The 24,130-nt window shown below is 41.6% G+C and overlaps 1 protein-coding gene across 1 annotated transcript in view; it reads left to right on the top strand.

Moving 5' to 3' along the window:
- Window positions 1-5,357: 5,357 nt before the first annotated feature.
- Rc3h1 (ring finger and CCCH-type domains 1) overlaps window positions 5,358-24,130 on the top strand; it is an 80,127-nt gene continuing 61,354 nt past the window's right edge. The window contains exon 1 of the mRNA XM_041662343.1: window positions 5,358-5,627. The gene's annotated coding sequence lies outside the window, so the exon portion shown is untranslated. The remainder of the gene's footprint in view (window positions 5,628-24,130) is intronic.

Below are 24,130 nucleotides of genomic sequence, written 5' to 3'. Positions count from 1 at the left end.
TATTATTTAAATTACTGACTGTCCAATGACTCTAGTGTATTCCTAGCAAGCTCTTACATATTCAATTAACCTTTTTTTTGTTTGTTTGTTTGTTTGTTTTTCGAGACAGGGTTTCTCTGTGGTTTTGGAGCCTGTCCTGCAACTAGCTCTTGTAGACCAGGCTGGCCTCGAACTCACAGAGATCCACCTGCCTCTGCTTCCTGAGTGCTGGGATTAAAGGAGTACGCCACCACCGCCTGGCTTCCAATTAACCCATTTCTATTAATCTGTGTATTGCCACATGGCATGTAGCTATGGCTTACTGGGTAAAGTTTTGTCCAGGAGTCTGTCTCTGGCTGGGGGGGGGGGCGAGGAGGAGGCGAGGGAGGGGCTACATGGCATCTCCCTGACTCCGCCTTCTTTCTCCCAGCATTCAGTTTAATTTTCCTCCACCTAGCTCTGTTCTGCCCTGCTCTGCTACAGGCTCAAAGCAGTTTCTTTATTAACCAATGGTTTTCACAGCATGAAGAGGGGAATCCCACATCACCCCTCCCCCAATAAATGAAATAAAACTAAATGGCTTAGAATTCTAAGCACTTGACTACAAAACACTTAAATTGTTTGTCTTAAGTAGCAGTTTCGAAACCAAACCATCTTACTATGTAGCCCAGAACTTGTAACATGACTAGTTTGGCCTCAAACTTACCAAGATCCACCTGCTTGTTTGTTTTTTTTTGTTGTTGTTGTTTTGTTTTTTTTTTTTAGATTAATTAACTTTGGGTACAATCTTATACTATAACCCAGACTTTAAGAGTTACAGCTCTGACGGGAAAGGCTTTTCCAGGAGAAGTGTTGCAGATCTGAAAGGGGAGTTTTCCCCAGTGGAAGGGTTAGAGCTCTGGAGGCAAAGGTATCCTGACAGTCAGGAGTCAAGGATTACTACAAAGTCACATCAAGAGATTTATCAGGGCCGGGCGGTGGTGGCCCACGCCTTTAATCCCAGCACTCGGGAGGCAGAGGCAGAGGCAGGCGGATCTCTGTGAGTTCGAGACCAACCTGGTCTACAAGAGCTAGTTCCAGGACAGGCTCCAAAACCACAGAGAAACCCTGTCTTGAAAAACAAAAACAAAAACAAAAACAAAAAAAAAGAGAGAGAGATTTATCAGGAAGCCGTAAGAGGGTGGCTGCCTCTTCTCTGGAGAGAAACAACAGAGAACTGAGCCGGGAGGCTTCATATAAGATTTCTCGGGGGTGGAGTTTTCCAGGGTAGAGATTTCCAGGGTGGAAATTGGTGAATTAGCCTTGAAATTTTAGCCCTTCTGCCTCAGTTTCCTAAGTGCTGGGACTAAAGACCTATGTCATCAAACTTAGTAGTCTTTATCAATATATTTTTAATTTAATTTAAAAAGTCTGTCTTCCTTCTTTTCTTTCTGCAGGGTCTCACTAGAGAGCCTTGACTGACCTGGAGCGCACTACGTAGAGTAAGGTGGTCTCTAGCTCACAGAGGTACGCTTGCCTCTGACTTCTGAGTGCTAGATTGACCAAGTCTGGCTTCAATTTCTAAAGGTTTTTGTTTGTTTTTCAAGACAGGGTTTCTCCGTGTGATAGTCTTGGCTGTCTTGGAACTCGCATTATAGAACAGGCTGACCTCAAACTCACAGAGATTTGCCTATTTCTGCCTCCTGAGTGCCGGGTTAAATTATATACACATATAAACTTCAACATCCTATCTAATTCAGTCTTTTAATTAGTTTCTAGCGAATTTCAAGACTTTAGTAATGTTTTTTTGTTTTGTTTTAACTTAAACAGCAAAATTAAGAAGAGAGAGATTCATTTTTTTTTTACTTTTTCTTTGTTTTTTTTTTTGTTTTTTGTAGACAGGGTTTATCTGTGTAACAGCCCTGGCTGTCCTGGAACTCACTCTTTAGACCAGGTTGCCCTTGAACTCACAGAGATTTACCGGTGAGAGATTAATTTACTAGCTAAAAATTATAAATAGATATTAATTTGGGAGTAAAATTTACACTATCTTTTTTTTTTTTTTTTTTTTGGTTTTTTCGAGACAAGGTTTCTCTGTGGTTTTGGAGCCTGTCCTGGAACTAGCTCTGTAGACCAGGCTGGTCTCGAACTCACAGAGATCCGCCTGCCTCTGCCTCCCGAGTGCTGGGATTACAGGCGTGCGCCACCACCGCCCGGCTACACTATCTGTTTTTTTTGTCTCAAGGGGCACATTACCTTCCGTATCTCACTTCTAGTTTGTGGGATTCAAGACAAACAACTGCCTGCAGGTTACTTTTATTACAGCCAGTTGTTTCTTCAGGGATGTTGTTCTTCGGTCAAGCATTTGCTTAATTATATAGCTAAAATGAACTTTGAGCAACCTCTGTTTTTAACTTATTTTTAGTTGAAAATATTGAAACAAATTTAACTTTTAAAAAAAAAATCATAGTTCAGAGGGTACTTTGAAGGACCCTTGCCAACTGAGGTATCCCTATTCCTATTTTAAGGGACTATCCTGATTGAGGCTGTTTGTAATGGAAGCTGAGTTACTTGCTTTCACCTAAACAGAGAAGTTGGCATGTCTGCCTAGCAACAGCAGCCGAAACCTTCTGTTGTGGAAGGTTCCCTAGGAGTGAGAAGGGAGGAGGAGGAGCAGGAGGAACAGATTAATCTGATTTTCCTAGTAGGGGACAGAAGCCTGGTTGTTTGAGGAGGGACAGGTTTTCCCAGAGATAGCTTTTCGGTTAGTACATGGCTGGACTAACCTTAGGACTGCTGGAAATTAGGCCCGAGTTTACTGCAAGAGCCAGACTCTTATCTGGCAGATGTGTTCCCAGGTGTTAAGCAGAAGACTAGACTGAAGAAAAATCGTACAGAACCCTCTCTGTGTTTACCTATGTATAAGACTGATTCAGTTCAATTTACAAGTTAGGCACAGTTAGCAACTAATGATAAATAGAACAATTATAACAATATATTAGAGAAATCCAAACCTCATGAATTATTTCTGGATTTTTTCACAGCATTTTTGGTTTGCAGTTGTCCAGAGGTGACTGAAATCACAGAACCTTCAGATAAGTGGGGACTACCATATTCAGTAAAGAGATTATAGATTTAGGTCACATCAAAAGCAGCAAACATGTTCAATAAAGACACCAAGAAATAAATATAAATAAAATATAATTAATATAAATAAATATGAATATAAAAAAAGCTGAAATTTTTACTGCCATGAAGTTACAATTAACAACAAAGACCTTTTCCTGGATGTTTAGGAAAGGGCGTGGTATTTTGGAGATAATTATAAAAACTATCGAGCTGATGTGGCAGCTCACACCTTTAGTCCCCCAAAGTTAAGAGGAAGAGAGGCTAGCCCCATGAGTTCCATATGTGTTTCAGGCCAGCCTGGGCTACACAGTAAGAGTCTGTCTCAAGACTGGGTCGTGGTGGCGCATGCCTTTAATACCAGCACTCTGGAGGCAGAGGCAGGCAGATCTTTGTGAGTTCAAGGCCAGCCTGGTCTACAAGAGCTAGTTCCAGGCCAGGCTTTAAAGCTACATAGAAACCCTGTCTCAGAAAAAAAAAAACCAAAACAACAAACAAACAAACAAACAAAAGAACCAAAGCCTAGCCAGGCTGGGGATAGGGATTTCTAGGCCAGTCTGTGCTATAGGATAACTTGTTACAAAAACAAAACAAACCCAGGCAAACTAAAACCAAACCAACCAAGTAATCAACCATCAAAACAAACCAATAACCACCAAGTTATTGTTTATTGAGGGAGAGGTTGAAGTTGTTTTGTTTTGTTTTTGATTTTGATTTTTGGAGACAGGGTTTCTCTGTAGCTTGGAAGCCTGTCCAGAAACTTGCGCTGTAGACAAGGCTGGCCTTGAACCCACAGAGATCCACCTGTCTCTGCCTTGCCTCCCAAGTGCTGGGATCAAAGGTGTGAACCACCACAATCTCACTATTTGGATTTTTGTTGTTGTTGTTTGGTTGGTTTTTTTTTTTTGGTTGTTTTTGTTTTTGGTTTTTTCAAAGCAGGATTTCTCTGTAGCTTTGGAGCCTGTCTTGGAGTTAGCTCTTGTAGACCAGGCTGGCCTCGAACTCACAGAAATTTGCCTGCCTCTGCCTCCTGAGTGCTGGGATAAAGGCGTTTGCACCACCGCCTGCCCGCCAGCTATTTGTTTTTTTAATTAACGTTGGTGATTCTACACCAGAGAAAGGACAGACTGGTCACAGGGCACACATATTTAATCCCAGCATTCCTGAGGGAGAGTCAGGAGGATCTCTGTGAATTGGAGATCAGCCTGGTCTATTGAGTGAGTTTCAGAACACCCAAGGCTACATAATAGAGACAGGATGTCTCAGAAAACAGAAACAAAACAAACAAAACAAAAGACAGGATCACAAATTCTCTGCTTTCACAACCAAAGCTGAACAAAAAGCAGAGTGCAGTGTGGGGAGTATTAAAACAGGTGTTGACCTGAGAATTATTTTAATGAGAAATTAGTACTTCATTGTATTAGAATTCCATTTCTTTCTGTTCTCTATAACCAGTGTTTGGCTAAACTGAATTCTGTCCAAAATTATGCCCATTTTCCCAAAATAAAAACCAGCACCTTTATTCCAGTAGGAGTCAAAACTGTCTGCAGAAAGTTCCAAAGTTTAGAAGATCTTTCCTCCAAATCTTTTTCTCTCGTTTTGGTGTGGAGTACCAATAGAGCTTAAGACACGTTGGAGCAGTCCCATACAGGCCTTGGGGGCAGAGGCTGCACTCTTTGAGGACTCAGTAAGAATGTTGACAAAGGCAAAACTGGCGGGACAGAGGCCGGGATAAAAGAAACCATCTAACACACACACACACACACACACGGTCGGACGGACAGACAGACACACATACACACACCACGATATACACAGACGGACACACACACACACATACACACACGGTTGGGAAAAGGTGGGATGTAAAAAGATGCAAGAGTAGAAGAAGGGTCCAGAGTTGAGAAAGTGACAAGCTCAGAGGCAGTGGGAGACTCCGTAGGAGCGAGCCTACGGGCACCGCCTGGCTACTTGCCTGCCGGGATCAAAGGCACTGTTGCCACGGACCGGGCGGGCGGCGGGGGAGGAGGTGGGACCAGTTTCCCCACTCAGGGCGCAACAGCGCTCGAGACACGGGCGGGGCGGGGCGCGTCGCCCGCTCCGGGCAGGGCTTTGGGGCTAGTGACTCAGAGCTTTTCTTCGGGCCCCGCCCTTCGTCGGCCCCGCCCCGCCCCGTTGACCACGCCCTCCACTCCGTTGGCCCCACCCCGTGAGGAGGAGCCTCGCCCTCATCTCCGCCCCAGTCTCGGGGCGGGCCGGAGTCTGAGGAAGAGGAAGGGGACGAGGACAACGAGCGACGGGCGGCGGAGGACGCGGAGGAGGAAGGGGAGGCCGACCAACAAGATGGCCCCTGCTGCAGGAGCAGCCTCAGCAGCAGCAGGTGGGGGGCTGGAGGCGGCGCTGGCGGTGGCGGCTACGGCCGTGGTCCCGCGGCCTGGGACAGAGTCAGAGTCGATGGTGGCGGCGGCGGCGGAGGCTGCCGCGACGGTGGCGACGGCCGCAGGGACTCGGAGCTGAGAGGAGCTGCTGCTCGGACCAGCGCGGTGAGCAAGTGGCGGGCGGCTGCGTGCGGAGCGGGGCGGCCGCGGCCGAGAACAATAGGCGGCGGCGGCGGGGATGGGGCTGTCCTCACCCGCCCTGCGCTCGGGACCGGCCCCGGGGCTTGTCAGTGGCCGGCGTCCTTTAGGCCTTAGGCCTCCGCCCGGAGGGCCTGCCGGGGTAGGTAGGCCGAGGGGCGGTGCAGACACCGCCCTGGAGCAAAAGAAGGCTGGGAAGGCGGGAGGAGTAAGGGGTCCGTGGCTTCCCGGTCCACGGTCCCTTGGAGGACAGCCGGCGGGCGGAGAGTTGCTCGCTCGCAGGAAATGTTGTTTGGACCCCTGTCTGTGCGGTGGGGGAGGGAGAAGGCGCCTGTAAACAGCCGCGGCTTCTGCCTCGCTGCCAGGCGTGGCTGCTCCCTCCCCAGCCCCCTTCCTCGGCCAAGTGGGTTTTAGGGTGTCGGTTTCCCTGGAGTTTCTGTAGATACACCCTATTGGCCGAGGCGAAACCATGTGCAGGTGCCTTTTTCAAAAAGGCGTAAGTGCCACAACAACAAAAATACACAAAATATGGTTGTCGGTAAAGGATGGAGCTCTAAAGGGGTGGACCTTTCCTAACACCATCTAAACATCAGGTCTCTGTAAACATCACTGGACTCACATCCCTTTGAGAATGAACTGAAACAAGGGCTCTTTTGAAGCAGCAATAATATAACTCTTGACATCCCAGAATAGTCTGTGAAACTGGAAACAAAGCCACTTACTGGCAACTCGGAGACAGATTGTTAAGGTTTGAGCAGAACTTTTCCAGCTAGCCGTTTTGAATTGTGTACGGCAGAGGAAATAACATTAACCATTCTGGTACAGTGACGATCTTTGAAACACTTACTCAGGAGAAGACTGGTTCATCTGTCCCCTTAGGATTTCTTGTGTCTGTCCCGTGTTCTGATATTTTCGCCAGTTTGCCCTCTAAAGTAATTGGAATGGAACCTTCTTCTCTGTTTGAATTTTCACATTTAAAGCTTATTTTCTAAGATTTCAGAAACTTTTAGCCTGGCATTATTATGCGCCTATAATCCTAGCACTCCAGAGGCTGAGACAGAAAGATTTTGAATTCAAGGCTGACGAGACCAGTCTCAAAAAAACCAAATCAGGGCTGGAGAGATTGCTCAACGATTAAAAGCAGTACTTCCAGAGGACCTGGGTTCAATTCCCAGCACCCACATGGCACCGAACAGCTGTCTATAACTCCAAGATATGACACCTTACATGCAGGCAAAACACCAATGCATATAAAAATAAGTAAATAAATAAGGCCGGGCGGTGGTGGCGTATGCCTTTAATCCCAGCACTCGGGAGGCAGAGGCAGGCGGATCTCTGTGAGTTCGAGACCAGCCTGGTCTACAAGAGCTAGTTCCAGGACAGGTTCCAAAAACCAGAGAGAAACCCTGTCTCGAAAAACCAAAATAAATAAATAAATAAAAACAAATCAACCAACCAAACACTAAATAGTGGAAACATTTACTGATAATTTTCAAAAACAAGGAAGAGTTGTGCTCTAAGTGCCTAGGCTTAGGGTGAGACAACCCTTCTTTATATACTTCAGTAATATCTTAAAACTTAAAAGTTAACTATTTCTACTAAACGTTAACTTTTCAAGTCGTTTACCACATGTATTTTCAAGTATAGGGGGAAGAGAAGAATTATATTAAAAAGCTTGAATGCATTCAAGGAGCCTGCGTAATATTCAGGGACTTTGTATTTCTTCCTTTTATTGTTTCAGAGACAAGGTCTTGTAACACAGGCTGGTCAGGAATTAACAGTTTTCCTGTCTCAGCATCCTGAATGTTAGTGTTTGTTTTTTTTTTTCCCCTCTGTTTGAGACAGGGTTTCTCTGCATCCCTGGCTGTTCTGGATCACAATCTGTAGACCAAGCTGGTCTCAAATGCAGAGATCCACCTGCCTCTGCCTCCTGAGTGCTGGTATTAAAGGTGTTTGCCACCACTGTGCAACTGAGTTAGCATTCTTTTTTTTGTTTTTGGTTTTTTTCAAGACAAGGTTTCTCTGTAGCTTTGGTGCCTGTCCAAGAACTAGCTTTTGTAGACCAGGCTGGCCTTGAACTTACAGAGATCTACCTACCTCTGCCTCCTGTGCTGTGATTAAAGGCCTGTACCACCATCGACCGGCTGTGAGTTAACATTCTTAAAAGGAAAGTTGACCTGTACAAACAAAATACTGGCCAGACAGTGGTGGTACATACCTTTAATCCCATTATTTGGGAGGCAGAGGCAGGCAGATCTCTGTGAGTTTGAGATCAGCCAGGTCTATATAAGAGCTAGTTCCAGGACAGGCTCCAAAGCTACAGAGAAACTCTGTCTCGAAAAATGAGAGAGAGAGAGAGAGAGAGAGAGAGAGAGAGAGAGAGGAGAGAGGAAGGAGAGAGAGAGGAGAGAGAGAGAGGAAGAGAGGAGAGAATACTGATTGATGATAGCTTTTTGCCAAAAGTTCTAGGGTAAATTTCTAATTAGAATTTATCTCTGTCGTTGTTCAGTAATATAAAATTTAATTAGCAGTACTAATTTCTAGTAATGCTGCAAGGATTGGTGGTGAATAATTTTAAAATGTAAACTGAGCCATCTTGTTTATGATTTGAAGTATAGTATAGCAGATTCATATCAGCAATCTTATTTTATGGCTTAGCATAGCATTGTCATGGATGAATTGATCTTTGGCGTCATGGAGAAACAACTTTTACATGGTTCCTGCTAATGTTACTTGTGACTTTTGGAGGGGGTGACTTAGAATTTCAGAACACTTTCTTTTTGTTGTTGAAAACTCAAATTGGTTTTTCTTTTCATATTGAATTTTGTTAGAAACAGATGGAGTATCATTTGTATTATAATGATACTTATATTAATTTGTGGCCCTAAACATATTACAAGAAATACATAATACTGGGGCTGGAGAGATGGCTCAGAGGTTAAGAGCACTGCCTGCTCTTCCAAAGGTCCTGAGTTCAATTCCCAGCAACCACATGGTGGCTCACAACCATCTGTAATGGGGTCTGGTGCCCTCTTCTGGCCTGCAGGCATACACACAGACAGAATATTGTATACATAATAAATAAATAAATATTTAAAAAAAAAAAAAAGAAATACATAATACTAACTTATGAGTTTGTAGGTTTTTTAATCTTATTTCCTTCTTTAGTTAAGTTTGCTTTATTTATTTATGTTTTTTATTTTTAATTTATTTATTTATTTATTTATTTATTTTTGGTTTTCCGAGACAGGGTTTCTCTGTAGCTTTGGAGCCTGTCCTGGAACTAGCTCTTGTAGACCAGGCTGGCCTCGAACTCACAGAGATCCGCCTGCCTCTGCCTCCCGAGTGCTGGGATTAAAGGCGTGTTCCACCACCGCCTGGTATTTATGTTTTTATATATCAGTGCTCTGCATATATGCCTACATGCCAGAAGAGGGCACCAGATCTCATAACAGGTAGCTGTGAGCCACCATGTAGTTGATGGGAATTGAACTCAGGACCTCTGGAAGAGCAGCCAGTGCCTCTTAACCACTGAGCCACTTCTCCAGCCCAAGTTTGTAGGTTTTTTTTTTTTTTTTTTAGCCCACAGCACCTGGTATTCCCAGGTGGTCTCCCATCCAAGTACTAACCAGGCCCTGCTTAGCTTCCCGGCGCGTTCAGGGTGGTATGGCCGTAGACAAGTTTGTAGGTTTTTATTTTTTTTTTTTTTTTTTTTTTTTTTTTTTTTTTGTCTTTCCATTTCTGGATTTTCTTTTCTTTTTTTTAAAGGTTTATTTATTAAGCATACAATGTACTGCTGGCAAGGAAGGTCTCATTACAGATGGTTGTGAGCCACCATGTGGTTGCTGGGAATCGAACTCAGGACCTCTGGAAGAGCAGCTAGTGCCCTTACCCTCTGAGCCATCTCTCCAGCCCCTGTAGGTTTTTAAGTTAGAAAAAAATACATTGTTTTATCAAGGATTTACTAATCTCATTTGCTACTGTCTTTCTAAAGACGAAAGTCTTCAATTAGGGAATCATGGAGAGATGGCTCAGTGTTTAAGAGTGCTTGCTGTGTGGTTGTGAGGACATAAGTTCAAATCCTCAGCACTCATGTAAAAAATGGTGGCTGTTATGCATGCCTCTAACCTCTCATTGTGGTGGGGGCAGGACAGGAGGATCAGTGAGTGGAGTTTATTGGTCACCAGCCTAGCTCCAGGTTTGGTAAGAAATCCTGTCTCAAAGGAATAAGGCAGAATGCTAGAGAGTGGCAGGTGAGTGCTTCCCTGTATGTTATTTATCTGCATATAGACATGCACATATTAACCCCACACACTCTTTTGTTTGTTTTTAATGATAGTTTCTCTGTGCAGCCCTGGCTGTTCTAGAACTTGTTTTATAGATCAGGCTGGCTTTGAACTCACAGCTCCTCTTGCCTCTGCCTCTTAAGTGCTGGGATTAAAGGCGCAGTATACCACCAAAACTACCTGCCTAAAATCTTTTTAAAAATCACTACATGGAGCCAGGTGGTGGTGGCGCACCTCTAATCCAGCACTTGGGAGACAGAGGCAGGCAGATCTCTGTGAATTTGAGGACAGCCTGGACTACAGAGTGAGTTCCAGGACTGGCTCCATAGCTACTAAGAAACCCTGTCTGGAAAAAAAGAAAAGAAAAATTTAAATCTGAAATTGGATATTGACCATTTGTGGATAGACTCAATATCCTTTTGTTTTATTTTGTTTTTTGATTTTTTTTTTTAGAGTCAGCATCCTTATTTTTATTAAACATTAAAATGTTTCCTTGGGCATTGTTTTGATTTTTTTTTCTGTCAAAACTGTTTTACGATATGATTCCTTAGTTTTTATATCTTCAGTATCAGTGTAGTCTTACTACTTTAGTTCAGATTTTCTCAACTATTTAAACATTTCCTGTATAAATCTTTGAAACTATAGTTTAAGTATTAAATTACAGTTATGTGTGGTGGCTCATGCCTATTACCCCTGCACTTAAGACACAAAGGCAGGAGTGTTGTCTCAAGTTTGAAACTATTTTGGGCTACAAGGTGAGATCTTATCTCAAAAAAAGAAAAGAAAGTTTTAAATTTTTCTTTCTTCTTTCTTTCTTTCTTTCTTTATTTTTTTGAGACAGTCCTGACTGTCCTGGAAATTGCTTCGTAGACATTGCTGTGTAGGCTGCTCTTGAACTCACAGAGATCTGCCTCCCTCTGCTTCCCGAGTGCTGTGATTATAGGTGTGCACCACCACTGCCTGGCTAAATTAATGAATTAATTCATTAATTTATTTTGGAGCAGGGTCTTATTATGTTAGTAAGTGTTGACTTTGTTGACCAGGCTGGCTTCAAACTCTTAGCGATTGTTGCTTTTCTGCCTCTTGAGTACTGGAATTAAAGGCTTGTATCACCATGTCTAGCCTTTAGATTTACAGTTTCTTAGTAATAGAGTTAAAAATTTTGTTGAATCCAATGAAGAGATTGGAAAGGGGAATATTGTTGTACATCATTTAAAAAATTATAGGGTTGGGGATGTATGACTCTGTGCTTGCCTAGCATTCATGGGGGCTTAGATTCCAGCCCCAGCACAAAACAATGAAACTCAAAAAAGACCCCCAAAGCTGTGGGTCATTGCTTTTAGCATTGTAGAGCCAGGGATCACTGCAAACTTGAGGCTAATCTGGGCTACAGAGTAAATTCCAGATAAATCTGGACTAGAATGAGGCCTCCCTCAAGAAAACAAACAAAACTCTGTGTGTGTGTGTGTGTGTGTGTGTGTGTGTGTGTATGTGTGTGTGTAGTTTTTGTGAGCATGTTCATTAAAACCATTTATTTACTCCTAGTTATGTTGCATTGTTAGCCTTATTTCACAATAACAGAATCTGGGGTTAGAAGCAGCTAAGTAAATAACGAAAAGGTCACATAATTAATAGGTAAGAATGACCTCAAGTCTAGGTCAAATTTGCTGTTTTACAACAGCCACCATATGTATCGTTATTAAACCTAAAAGCATCTTTTATATTGACATATCTTTTTCCTACTATGAATTATATTTTATAATAGTGTACTTGACCCCTAACTTTCTGTTATTTGCATACTGCCAAACACTTATATGATCAAAAAGGTATACATTTAAATTCTTTAAAAAAAAATCTTTTTTTAAAGCAGGTCCAAATGCTATAAAATATGGACATTCATATTTTTTATATCTCAATTTTTATTTTATGTGTATGAGTGTATGTGTGTACACCATTTTGGTTCCGGCAGAAGTCAGAAAAGGATAGATCTCCCAGAAGGCCTAGAGCCACCATATGGGTGCTGGGAACCAAACTCAGGTTCTTTGCAAGAACAACAGGTGCCCTTTATCTCTGAAGTCATCTCTCCAGTACCTACAAATTCACATTTTTAGCAAGACAGATTTTTGGCATTGCTATAGTTTGTCACATAATTACTAAATTGTACCTTTGAATTACTTTATGAAAAATTAAAAATAATTTTAATATTTAATATTGTTAAGTTAGGTCATCTTGAGCTTCTTCACTAATGTTTTTTTTTTCCTTTATTATGCCATAGTGCATTTAGAATTTTGCAAAGTCTTCAAGACCTTAGGGGCTTAGTATGGATTTGGTAGGGCCCGATTAGTCTGTTTTTCATGTATCTATCAGTGGTCAGTCTGCCACACAGTGAATAAACTGTTAAGTGATCTCTGTTTGGTGACTGTCTCGGGTCAGGATGTTCCTTGGCAGGGTTTTCTGACCTGGTTTAGCTTTGGTACTGACTATATTTATGCTCAGGGGTCAGGTATTCTTCAGGATTGGGTTCAGAAAGACTTCTCAGATTTGTCTGTACCAGAACTCTTATAGATTTGAAAATCATTGTGCTTCCTAGGATTTATTTAGTTCAGTATCTCCTGGGCAAGGCTGGATTTGAATTACCTTTGGAGGTTAGAATGTTCATCAGACATTAATATAAAGAAATTATTTTACTTTAGAGTTTAAGATATTTCTTATATTTTCAGGCATGAGATTTCTCAGTCTGCAGACCCTGTGTGTCCTTTAGCCCTTTAGTATTTTCTTTTGTGTGTATGTTTGTGTGTGTGCATATGCCTATTAACGTGAGTATGTGTTTGCAAGTGAAAGCCAGAGGAAGGTGTTGAGAATCTTCCCAGTATCACTATGACCTTTGTGTGTGTGGGGAGGCGGGGAGGTGTGTGCATACCACAGCATGCATGTGGAAATCAGAGGACACCTTGAAGAAGTTGATTCTCTTCTACTTTTTTGTTCCCAGGTGTTGAATTCAGGTTGTCAGACTTGGTGGCAAGTGCCTTTACCCACTGAGCAATCATCTTTGAGGCCTGTCCACCTTTAATTTTTGAGACAGGGTCTGTTAGTGAATTTGAAGCTTATTTAATAGCTGGGCTGTCTGGCCAATGAGATTAGTGCCACCAGCACTGTGGCTATAGGCACATTAACCTGTACCCTCAGGTTCTAGGGATCTGAATTCAGGTTCTCATGCTTACATGTCTAGCACTTACTGGCTTGAGTCATTTCCTTAAGTTCCTTGTCTGTCTGTCTTTTTTAAAGATTTATTTTTTAAAATATTATGTATAGTATTCTGCCTGCATGCTAGAAGAGGTCACCAGATCTTATTATAGATGGTTGTGAGCTAACATGTGGTTCCCGGGACTTGAACTCAAGACCTCTGGAAGAGCAGCCAGTGCTCTTAACTTCTGAGCCATCTCTCCAGCCCCCTAAAGATAGATTTATATATATAAATTTGAGGCAGGGTTTCTTTGTAGTTTTGGAGCCTGTCCTGGAACTAGCTCTTGTAGACCAGGCTGGACTCGAATTCAGAGATCCGCCTGCCTCTGCCTCCCAAGTGCTGGGATTAAAGGAGTGCGCCGCCACTGCCCGGCTAACGATTTTTTTTTTTTTTGGATTTTTTTCGAGACAGGGTTTCTCTGTGGCTTTGGAGCCTGTCCTGGAACTAGCTCTGTAGACCAGGCTGGCCTCGAACTCACAGAGATCCACCTGCCTCTGCCTCCCGAGTGCTGGGATTAAAGGCGTGCGCCACCACCGCCCGGCTAACGATTTATTTTTAAAGTAAGTCTCTGTCTCTGTCTCTCCCCTGTGTGTGTGTGTGTGTGTGTGTGTGTGTGTGTGTGTGTACCTGTAAAATGCAGGTGCCCACAGAGTTCAGAAAGAGGGTGTCAGGTTCCCTAGAGTTGGAGTTGTGAATTGATGTGAACCACCCAATTTTGGAGCTGGGAACCAAACTCAGGTTAACTGGAAAGACCAACAAGGCTCTTAAGTGTGGATCCATCCTGCTAGCCCTCTCTTCAATATTTCTTAATGAATACAGGAATCTTCAAATCTGAACAAAGGAGCTAGACCTGGTTGTATATTCCTATAATCTCAGCACTGGAGGGGCTGAGTCAGAAGGATGAGAAGTTTGCAGTCTGTCTAAGGTATATAGAGAGTTCCAGGCCAATTCAGACCAAAAGACTTAATGCCTTACTCATAATTATGCAAAGCTTGACTACCTTTTGTGTAGTTGTAAAGCAGAATAAAAGTTGTAAACTAAGTGTGAGAGTAGAAGAGCTATAGGTAAGATATTTAACAAGGAGATTAGTAAAAGAAATTGCCCCTTTGTATCCCCCCCCAGGGGGGTTGGAGAGACTGCTCAGAGGTTAAGAGCACTGGCTGCTCTTTCAGAGGACCCGGGTTCTGTTGTGGGAGCTGTGGGGCTGCATTCCGCCACCCAGCTCCCACCACCGGCTAGCTTTACCTGAAATAACAACACACAAACTGTATTCTTTTAAACACTGCTTGGCCCATTAACTCTAGCCCTTACAGGCTAATTCTCATATCCCGATCAACCCATCTCTAATAATCTGTGTAGCATCAGTCTTACCGGGATTTTAACTCAAGTCCTTGTGTCTTTACAGCAAGTGTTCATACCCACTGAGCCGTTTCACCAACATCTTGAATGTAAGCTTTTAAATAGATTTTATTTATTGTTTATTTTTGTGGCAGGGTCTTACTATATAGCCCTGGCTGTCCTGGAACTCACTATATAGACCTGATTGGCAGAGATCCATCTGCTTCTGCCTGCTGAGAACTGGAATAAAGGTGTATACTACTATATCTGGCAAAAAAATTTGTATTTATTTATTTATTTTCGGCTTTTTTTTTTGAGACAGGGTTTCTCTGTAGCTTTGGCATCTGTCCTGGAACTAGCTCTCGTAGACCAGGCTGGCCTCGAATTCACAGAGATTCGCCTGCCTCTGCCTCCTGAGTGCTGGGATTAAAGGCATGTGACACCACCACCCAGCAATAGATTTTATTTTTAAGAAACATTTTATTATATTTATTTAATTAGTTTGTGTGTGTATGTGTCACAGTGCTTGTGGGTCATTGGGGCTTGGCAGCAAAGGTTTTTACCCAATAACCCCATCTAACTAGGCCCTTATATAAATTTCTGTTAGAGAAGATTGGATTTAAAGAAAAATTGTGCAAAAAGATTTATTTTCCCCTTAACTTGTGACTTTTGCCCAATGCATAATGCTACATTACCTCTGTGTATAACATGTATCTATGTACATGTTGCACTTAAGCCCCAGGCAATGATTGCTCCTTTTACTGGCTCCATAGTTTTCCTTTCCCTGAATGCCAGGTGGTATGAAGCATTTTAGACTGCCTTTTCCCTTCACATGGTATGTAAGGTTCCTTCATGTCTTTTCATAGCTGGATAGCTCATTCATTTACTACTGAGTAATATTTTTGCTTGCATCAATTTAATGTCAGTTAAATAAAATTTAAAATTTAGTTCCTCAGTTGCACCAGCATATTTCAGAGGATTAATAGCCATACGTAGCTAGTGGCTGCTGCTTTGAGCCCGTCATAGTGGAGCATGCCTTTAGTCCCATCACTCCAGAAGCAGAGGCATACATGAGAGTTCAAGGCTAGTCTTGCTTCGTTTTCAAAACTTAAGTGGGCATAGCTTTGTAGTTGTATTCCATTGATCTTCCTGTTTTTGCACCAGTTACCAGACTGTCTTTATGACTACATTCCTGTAGTATAATTTGAGGTTGAGTGTTGTAATGCCTCTAGCAGTGTTCTTGTTCCTTCTTTGGCTGTTCTTGGTGTGTTGGTTTAATAGGAATGGCCCCCTTAGACTCATGTGTTTGAATGCTTGACCCATGGGAGTGGCACTATTAGGAGGTGTGGTAATGTTGCAGTAGGTGTGGTCTGGTTTAAGAAAGTGTATCACTGGGGCTGGAGAGATGGCTCAGCGGTTAAGAGCACTGGCTGCTCTTCCAGAGGTCCTGAGTTCAGTTCCCAGCAACCACATGGTGGCTCACAGCCATCTATAATGAGATCTGGTGCCCTCTTCTGGCATGCAGGCACACATGGAAGGAATGTTGTATACATAATAAGTAAATAAATAAGTCTTTAAAAAAAAAAGTGTGTCACTGTGGGGGTGATCTTGGAGGGCTCAGATGCTCAAACTAGGCCTACTCATTCTTTTTCCTGTTGCCTACAGATCAAGATATAAAACTCTTAGTTCCTTCTCCAGCACCATATCTGCCTGCACACTGTCATGCTTCCTGCCATGGCAATAATGGGCTAAACCTCTGAACCTGTAAGCCAGCCCCAATTAAATGTTTTTCTTTATAAGAGTTGCTGTGGTAATGGTGTCTCTCACATCAGTAAAACCCTAACTAAGACACATGGTCTTTTTGTGGTTCCATATGTATGCTTGTATTTTTTTTTTGGCTAAGCTTGTAAAATATATCAGAATTTTGATGGGTGTTGCATTAAATGTAAATTGATTTTGGTAGTATAGCCGTTTCTACAATATTAATTCTGCCAGCGTGGAATGGCTTTGTTGTCTAGTATCTTGTATGATTTCCTTTCTTAGTATCTTGAAGTTTGTTACAGGGTCTTTCATTTTTTGGTTAGATGTATTTTCAAATACTTTTTTTCTTTTTATTGGAGTTCTTTTGAATGCAATATTTTTCTTGACTTCTTTTCCTAAGAGTATACTGTTTATTAGAGAAGGCTACTTTTCTTTTTTTCATTGACTTTGTATATTGCAACTTTACTGTGTTTGTTAGTCTGACAGGTTTCTAGTAGACCCAGTTTGACTTCTTCCCTTTCTTGTTATGCATTTTATGTCTTGCTGTTGTCTAATTGCTATAGCTAAAACTTGGTGCACTATATCACATAATAAAAGGGAGAGTGGACAATCCTGTCTTTTTATTTTAGAGAAAATGTTCTCAGCCTCCTGAGTACTTTTATTACAGGTGTGTGCCATGAGGAGTAACTCACTGTTCTTCCCACCTCCCTCACACACCTATTTTCCCCATTATATTTTTTTTCCATTTGGCATGTATGTTTGCATGAATATCATGGTGCATATGTGGAGGTCATAGGACAATTTGGAGTAGTTGGTTCTCTCCTTTTGTGTGGGTTTCAGGGACTGAACTCAGGTTGTCAAACTTGAGAGGGTAGGTGCTTTTAACTCAGTGAGCCATTGCGCTGACTCTGGAACTGATTATGTACTACAGAGTGAGACTCTGTCTCAGAAAACAAGGTTGAGGATAGAGCATTATCGGCAGTTAAGAGAACTTCTAGAATACCCGGGTTCAATTCCCAGCATTCACAAGGAGACTCAACAAACATCTGTAACTATAGTTGGCCTCTATGTGTGCCAGGTATACATACACATGGTGCACGTAGGTACATACGGGCAAAACACTCTTACACGTAAAAATAAATCAATTGATCTTGCAGCTGGAGGTGGTGCTGCAGGGCAGAATAGAAGTGCCTGTACAGGTTCCTGGATTCTGAGCGGAGCTCTGGCAGCTGCCCTACCTGCCATTCTCCTGAACCATGTGAGAGACTGCAGCTCTGCAGCAGAGTTAACAGATGTCTGAATGGGACACTGTAGGAGACTGTGTCCATGGGAAACCCTCAGTGGTTTACTGTTTTTTCACATAGCTAGACAGATTTATCAATCCTGGCCTACCCTTTTCATAACTAAGTGTTATGATACTAGGCCTGAGTATTGTCTTCATGATTAGAGTTTACGGGGTTGGTACATTGTGACCTTTTCTGTGGGAATTTACTACTTAAACCTTTTTATGGTGTTCCTTTCTCCCAAAGTGGATCCTTCTTTAATGGAAGACCCACGCAATGACGGGCTCTTCATTACCAAAAGAGTGAGGAGTTTCGCCCTTCATTCAAAGGCTTATAGAATTCAAATTTTAAGTGTAGCCACAAAAGGCATTCTTATGGCTATGATCTTTACCTTTTGCAGTCGGCTTTTTCTTTGGGTTGCCTGCTCACAAATAACAGAGACTTATTATTAATTATGAAAGTTTGACCTTAGCTTAGGCTTGTCCCACTAACTCTTAGAACTTAAATTAACCTGCTTCTATAAATCTACATTTACTATGTGGCTTCTTACCTTTCTTTCATTATGTTCAATTCCCTCCATGTCTCATTGGTGTCTCACTGGGGTAATTCACTGGCATAATTGTGTGCCTAGGTTCCTCCTTAAAAGTAAGCCTCTGGAGGCAGAGGCAAGGAGATCTCCATAAGTTTAAGGCCAGCCTAGTTTACTTAGGACAGTGGTTCCCAATCTTGCTAATCCTGAGACTCTTCAGTATAGTTCTCCACATTGTAGTAACTCCTAGCTATAGAATCCTTTTCTTTGCTACTTCGTAACTGTAATTTTGCTACTGTTATGAAGTCATAATGTAAAAATATATGATATTTCACCCCTGTGAAAGGGTCTCTCCATCCCAAAGGGATTACAACCCACAGGTTGAAAATCACTGATTTAGTTAGCAATTTCCAGGCTAATCCTGTAATACAGTAGTGGTATTGGGATAGCCTGACTTATGGGGAAGCCAGGGTATACTTAGAGCCGCAATAGGAAAGCTCTGGAGGGGTAGAACCACAATAGGACAGCTCTGGGGGACAGGGTAGAGCCTGACAAAATTGGGAACATGGGGGTGAGAGGAGAAAGGAGGGTGGAAGGGGAAGAGGAGGGAAGAAAGGGAGGGTTGAGGAGACCTTGAGGGAATGGGAGGAAGGACAGAGGTGAGAGCAAGGAAAGAGATATCTTGATTGAGGGAGTCATTATAGGGTTAGCAGAAACCTGGCTCTAGAGAAATTCCCAGGAATCCCATAAGGCTGACTCCAACTAAGACCCTAAGCAATAGGGAGAGGGGACCCAATCTTCATTTGCCCTGTAGTCAGACTGATGAATATTTTAAATGTCACCATAGAACCTTCTTCCAGCAACTGATGGAAACAGAGGCAGAGACCCTCATCAAAAAAGGAATTTTATTATATAATATCAAGTTCTATTTGTCAGGCTTTTTACCCTCTAACTCAATACCTTTTTACTTAATGTATGTCTTGGGTAGTTGTACATTTATAGAAACATTAGCATATGAAATTATATCTAGTGTATTGTGTGCTATACGGTTAGAATTCAACCCATATATTTTATGGAGAGATATTTTTACAGTCAGAATTGTGTCTTTCCTCAAAAAGGGTGTCATTACTAGAAACTTCTAATCTTCAAGGCTTAAACTATAATTTCCTCTCTACGTTACTGATGCTCCACTGGGAATTACATCACTTAAGTGTAATAATAAGCCTTTAATTTTCTTTGTGTTATTTCTTACTTAGGTTCAGTTTTCAGCACAGTTACAAATTTTCTCTTCTCTGATGTGGTCCCTTCATGCTGGTTGCTATAGAAATGTTCCAGAGAAGTGATAAATTAGGTTAAGGTCAAAAATAGTGGTTCTTAAAAAGTTGTTGTCTTTCTATTGCTATAGGTTTTTATTGCTGTGACCATGACAACTCTATATTATTATTTTTTATTTGGAAGCATTAAAAGCATCTTTTAGCTCTGGGATTCAGTAATGTATATACTTATATAAGACATATTAAAAGCTCAAATCCCATTTTTTTATGTTATTAACATTTTTCATTTATTTATTGTTTGGAGAATATATATATATATATATATATATATATATATATATATATATATAGTTTTGTTTTTTGTTTTTCAAGACAGGGTTTCTCTGTAGCTTTGGTGCCTGTCCCAGAACTAGCTCTTGTAGATCAGGCTGGCCTCGAACTCCCAGAGATCTACCTGTCTCTGCCTCCCGAGTGCTGGGATTAAAGGCGTGCGCCACCACCGTCCGGCCTATTTTTTTATAAAAAAAGAAAGAAAACAAGCTCTCTTTTTTTCATTATACATACCAGTCCGAGTTCCCACTCTCTCCCCTCTCATTCCCTTTACCTATCTTCCCACCCCACCCCCATCCAATCCTCAGAGGGTAAGGCACATTGCTTTGGGGAAAGTCCAAGGCCCTCCCTACTATATGTAGGCTGAGCAAGCTATCATTCAAAGAGAGTAGGTTCCCAAAAAGCCAGGATATGCAGTAGGGATAAATCCTGGTGCTACCACCAGTGGCCCCTCAGTCTGCCCCAGCCATGCAACTGTCAACCACATTCAGAGGTACTAGTTTGGTCCTATGCTTGTTCCTTCCCAATCCGGCTGGAGTTGGTGAGCTCCCATTAGCTCAGGTAGACTGTTTCAGTGGGTGACTCCATCGTGGTCTTGACCTCTTTGCTCATATTCTCATTCCTTCTACTCTTCAACTGTACATTGGGAGCTCAGTCCAGTGTTCCGATGTGGGTCTCTGCCTCAGTTTCCATCAGTGGCTGGATGAAAGTTCCGTGGTGACATTTAAGATATTCATCAGTCTGACTACAGAGCAAGGCCAGATTGGGCCCTCTCTCCTCTGTTGCTTAGGGTCTTAGCTGGGGTCATCCATGTAGATTCCTGGGAATTTCTCTAGAGCCAGGTTTCTTGCTAATCCTATAATGGCTCCCTGAATCAAGATATTTCTTTTTCTTGCTTTCATCTATGTCCTTCCTCATTCTTGACTATCATGTTCCCTTGAGTTCTCTCCCCTCCCCTTATCCCCTACACTCCCCTTTCCACTCTTCCTTCTCCCCCCACCCCTATACTCCCAGTTTTGTCAGGTGATCTTGTCTGTTTTCACTTTCCAGGTGGATCTATATGTTTTTCTTAAGGTTCACCTTATTACTTAGCTATTCTAGGATCATGAACTATAGGCTCAGTATCCTTTGTTTATAGCTAGTATCCACTTTTGAGTGAGTACATACCATATTCATCTTTTTGGGCCTGGGTTTCCTCACTCAGGATAGTGTTTTCTAATTCTAATCATTTGCATGCAAAATTCAAAATGTCACTTTTTTTACCGATGAGTAGTACTCTAATGTGTAAAAGTGCCTATTTTCTTTATTCTTTGGTTGAGGGGCATTTAGGTTATTTCCAGATTCTGGCTATTACAAATAATGCTGCTGTGAGCATAGTTGAACAATGCCTTTGTAGTATGATTGAGCATCTTTTGGGTATATGCTCAAGAGTAGTATTGCTGGATCCTGAGGTAGGTTGATTCCCAGTTTTCTGAGAAACCACCATACTGATTTCCTAAGTGTTTGTTTTCATGGCTTGAGCAATGCATGGCACATCAAGGTAAGGTAGGCCTGAACTCTTCCCCCTGTATTAAGGCTGAACAATTTAATCCAGCATGGGTAACAGGTTCCCAAAACATGACAACTCTTGAAAACATTTAATTGGTGTGGCTTGTTTACACTTCAGAGTTCAGTCCATTATCATCATAGTGGGACATGGTGGTGTGCAGGCAGACATGGTGCTGGAGAAGTAGTTGAGAGTCCTATATATTGTAGGCAACAGGAAGTGGTCTGAGACTCTGGGTGATATCGTGAGCATATATGAGACCTCAAAGCCTATCTCCACAAACACACTTTCTCCAACAAGACCATACCTACTCCAATAAGGTTACACCTCCTAATAGTGCCACTCTCTTTGAGAGTTGTTTTCTTTCAAATCACCACAGTTGCCATGTGGCGTAGAATTAGAAGTGATCTAAGAATTCTTTTGTTCGTCTCTCTTTCTCTCTCGCTCTCTCTCTCTCTCTCTCTCTCTTTCTCTTTCTTTCTTTCTTTCGACAGAGTTTTGCTGTAGCCTTGTAGGCCAGGCTGGCCTCTAAGCCTAAAGTAAACTAAAACCTGTGTTTAAGTCCTAACTCAAGACTTAATTAGCCCTGGGCTGAAAATACTGCCCACTATCATCAAGTGTTTATCATCTATAAACAGGTATACTTACATCAGGAGAAGAACTCACAGCAGGTAATAATGAATTTTAGTTTCTAATTTTCTCTAAATTAAGGAAGTATAAAATTAACCTGTAGTTTTATGGCAAGAGATGGTAATATGGTGTAATTTAGCTGTTTAGTAAGGCTATTGCTGTGCTCACAGAAAAATCTGACCAGTGGACATTTGAAAATTAAAATAAACTTTTGAGAAACAAAGCTATAAAAAGACTTTTAATGATTTTAGTAGGTTTATTGATGTATAATTTACAGAAAATAAAATTCACATAAGTGTAGAATTAGTGACTTTAGTTTAGAGCTGTGCAACTATTACAGTTAATCTGGTTTTAGATTTCCCGTTTGCTAATGTTAACCACTATTAATTTCCATCTGTAAGGTAACACAAATTATAGGTTTAAAGGTAGCAACTTAGGAGTTTGGCTTCCCTGAATCATAGCCCTGCCATTTACTTTGAGCACCTCTCTGTATGTAACCTTTTAAAATTTTAAATTGGGTAGTAACTGTAATTTTCAAGACCCCCAGCAGATGCCTTAAATCATAGGTAGTGCTACTCTAGGGATAGAACATAGTACATAGTCTCTCTGTGTGCTTCATACCCTGATACCTCCTTTGCATCATTGATTTTGTACTTTGGGGCCTTTTTTTTGAGAGGTTATTCAACACAAATGGGTACTTAATGGGTTCCAGGCCAGCAAGGGCTACATTGTCAGGCCCATGTCAGCCCCTTGCCCAACACCAGGAAGTTATCATCTATAAATAGCTATAATGGTTCCTAAGAAGAAAAACTAGTTTAAAACAGGTATTTGATAAATTTTAAATTTAATCTTTCTCTGAATCAGGGATCCAACAGCCAAGATGGCTATTAAGAAACAATTAGATAGCATATACAGTATAAATCAACAATGATTCAAAATATATTAAACAAGAACTCCTGAAATAAGTCCTAAATTTTAAATTATACTCTCTTCTGAGTAACATGATGGAATTGTGCTGTTTGGGAGATGATTCACCTCTTTGTCCAAGAATCTGGATGTTAGTATTTTAATAATTTTATTTCATGTGTTTGCTCTTAGCCCAAGTAGAAGAATGTTTATTGCATTCATTAAACCAAACCATATATCCTGTATGGTGTGTGTATGTGTGTGTGTGTGTGCATATGTGCATATATGTGTTGTATATATGTTAGAGATGATGTGAATAACCATATTTGATAAACTTTGAATATTTAAAAAGTGAAGTTGGAAAAAGAAACTTAAAGAATGAAAAAGTAGGAATTTTTAGATCATTTTCTACAGTTAATTCAAACTTTGAGAATCTTTGCTTTGTAGTTTATCGTTCTCGCAATAGATTACCTAAGAGTGACTTATAGGGTTTTTTTTTTTTGTTTGGTTTTTGGTTTTTTTGTTGTTGTTGTTTTTGGTTTTTTGAGACAGGGTTTCTCTGTGGCTTTAGAGCCTATCCTGGAATTAGCTCTTGTAGACCAGGCTGGCCTCAAACTCACAGAGAACCACCTGCCTCTGCCTCCCGAGTGCTGGGATTAAAAGCATGGTGTCACCACCGCCTGGCGACTTACAGGTTTGTTTTTTTTTTTTTTTTTTGGTTTTTCGAGACAGGGTTTCTCTGTGGCTTTGGAGCTCGTCCTGGAACTAGCTCTGTAGACCAGGCTGGTCTCGAACTCACAGAGATCCGCCTGCCTCTGCCTCCCGAGTGCTGGGATTAAAGGCATGCGCCACCATCGCCCGGCGACTTACAGGTTTTTAAAAATTGATTTTTAAGTTAATTAGGGAGAGAAAAAAATATGAATGAATATGGTTTATGAGTACAGGTACATGTGCATTTGAGCTTTGAGACCACAGGAGGACTTAAGGTAGCCTGCTCTATTTATCACTTGCTGCCTAATTCCTTTGAGATAGGGTTTCTTGTTGAACATGAAGCTAGACTGATGATCAACAAGCACCATCTACCCTCTGTCTTCATTTATTTATGTGTATGTGTATGAGCATGTGTGTGGAGCTGCCCACAGAGGCCAGAAGAGGTCAAGTCTCTGAAATTGGAGTTACAGGTTGCTGTAAGCTGGCCTGCTTGTGTACTGAGAATCAAACTCAGGTCCTCTGGTAGAGCTAGTTCTCTTAACTACTGAGCCATCTCTCCAGGCACACCCTCAAAGCTTTTTAATTGATGTAATCCAATTTCTATTATTTTTGTTTCCTGAGCTTTTAAGGAT

The sequence above is a fragment of the Microtus oregoni genome, unplaced genomic scaffold (genome assembly GCF_018167655.1).
Source record: "Microtus oregoni isolate MIOR12 unplaced genomic scaffold, Mior012 000013F_ref0000133, whole genome shotgun sequence".
NCBI lineage: Eukaryota > Metazoa > Chordata > Mammalia > Rodentia > Cricetidae > Microtus > Microtus oregoni.
This window is presented reverse-complemented; position numbering and strand designations above follow the sequence as displayed.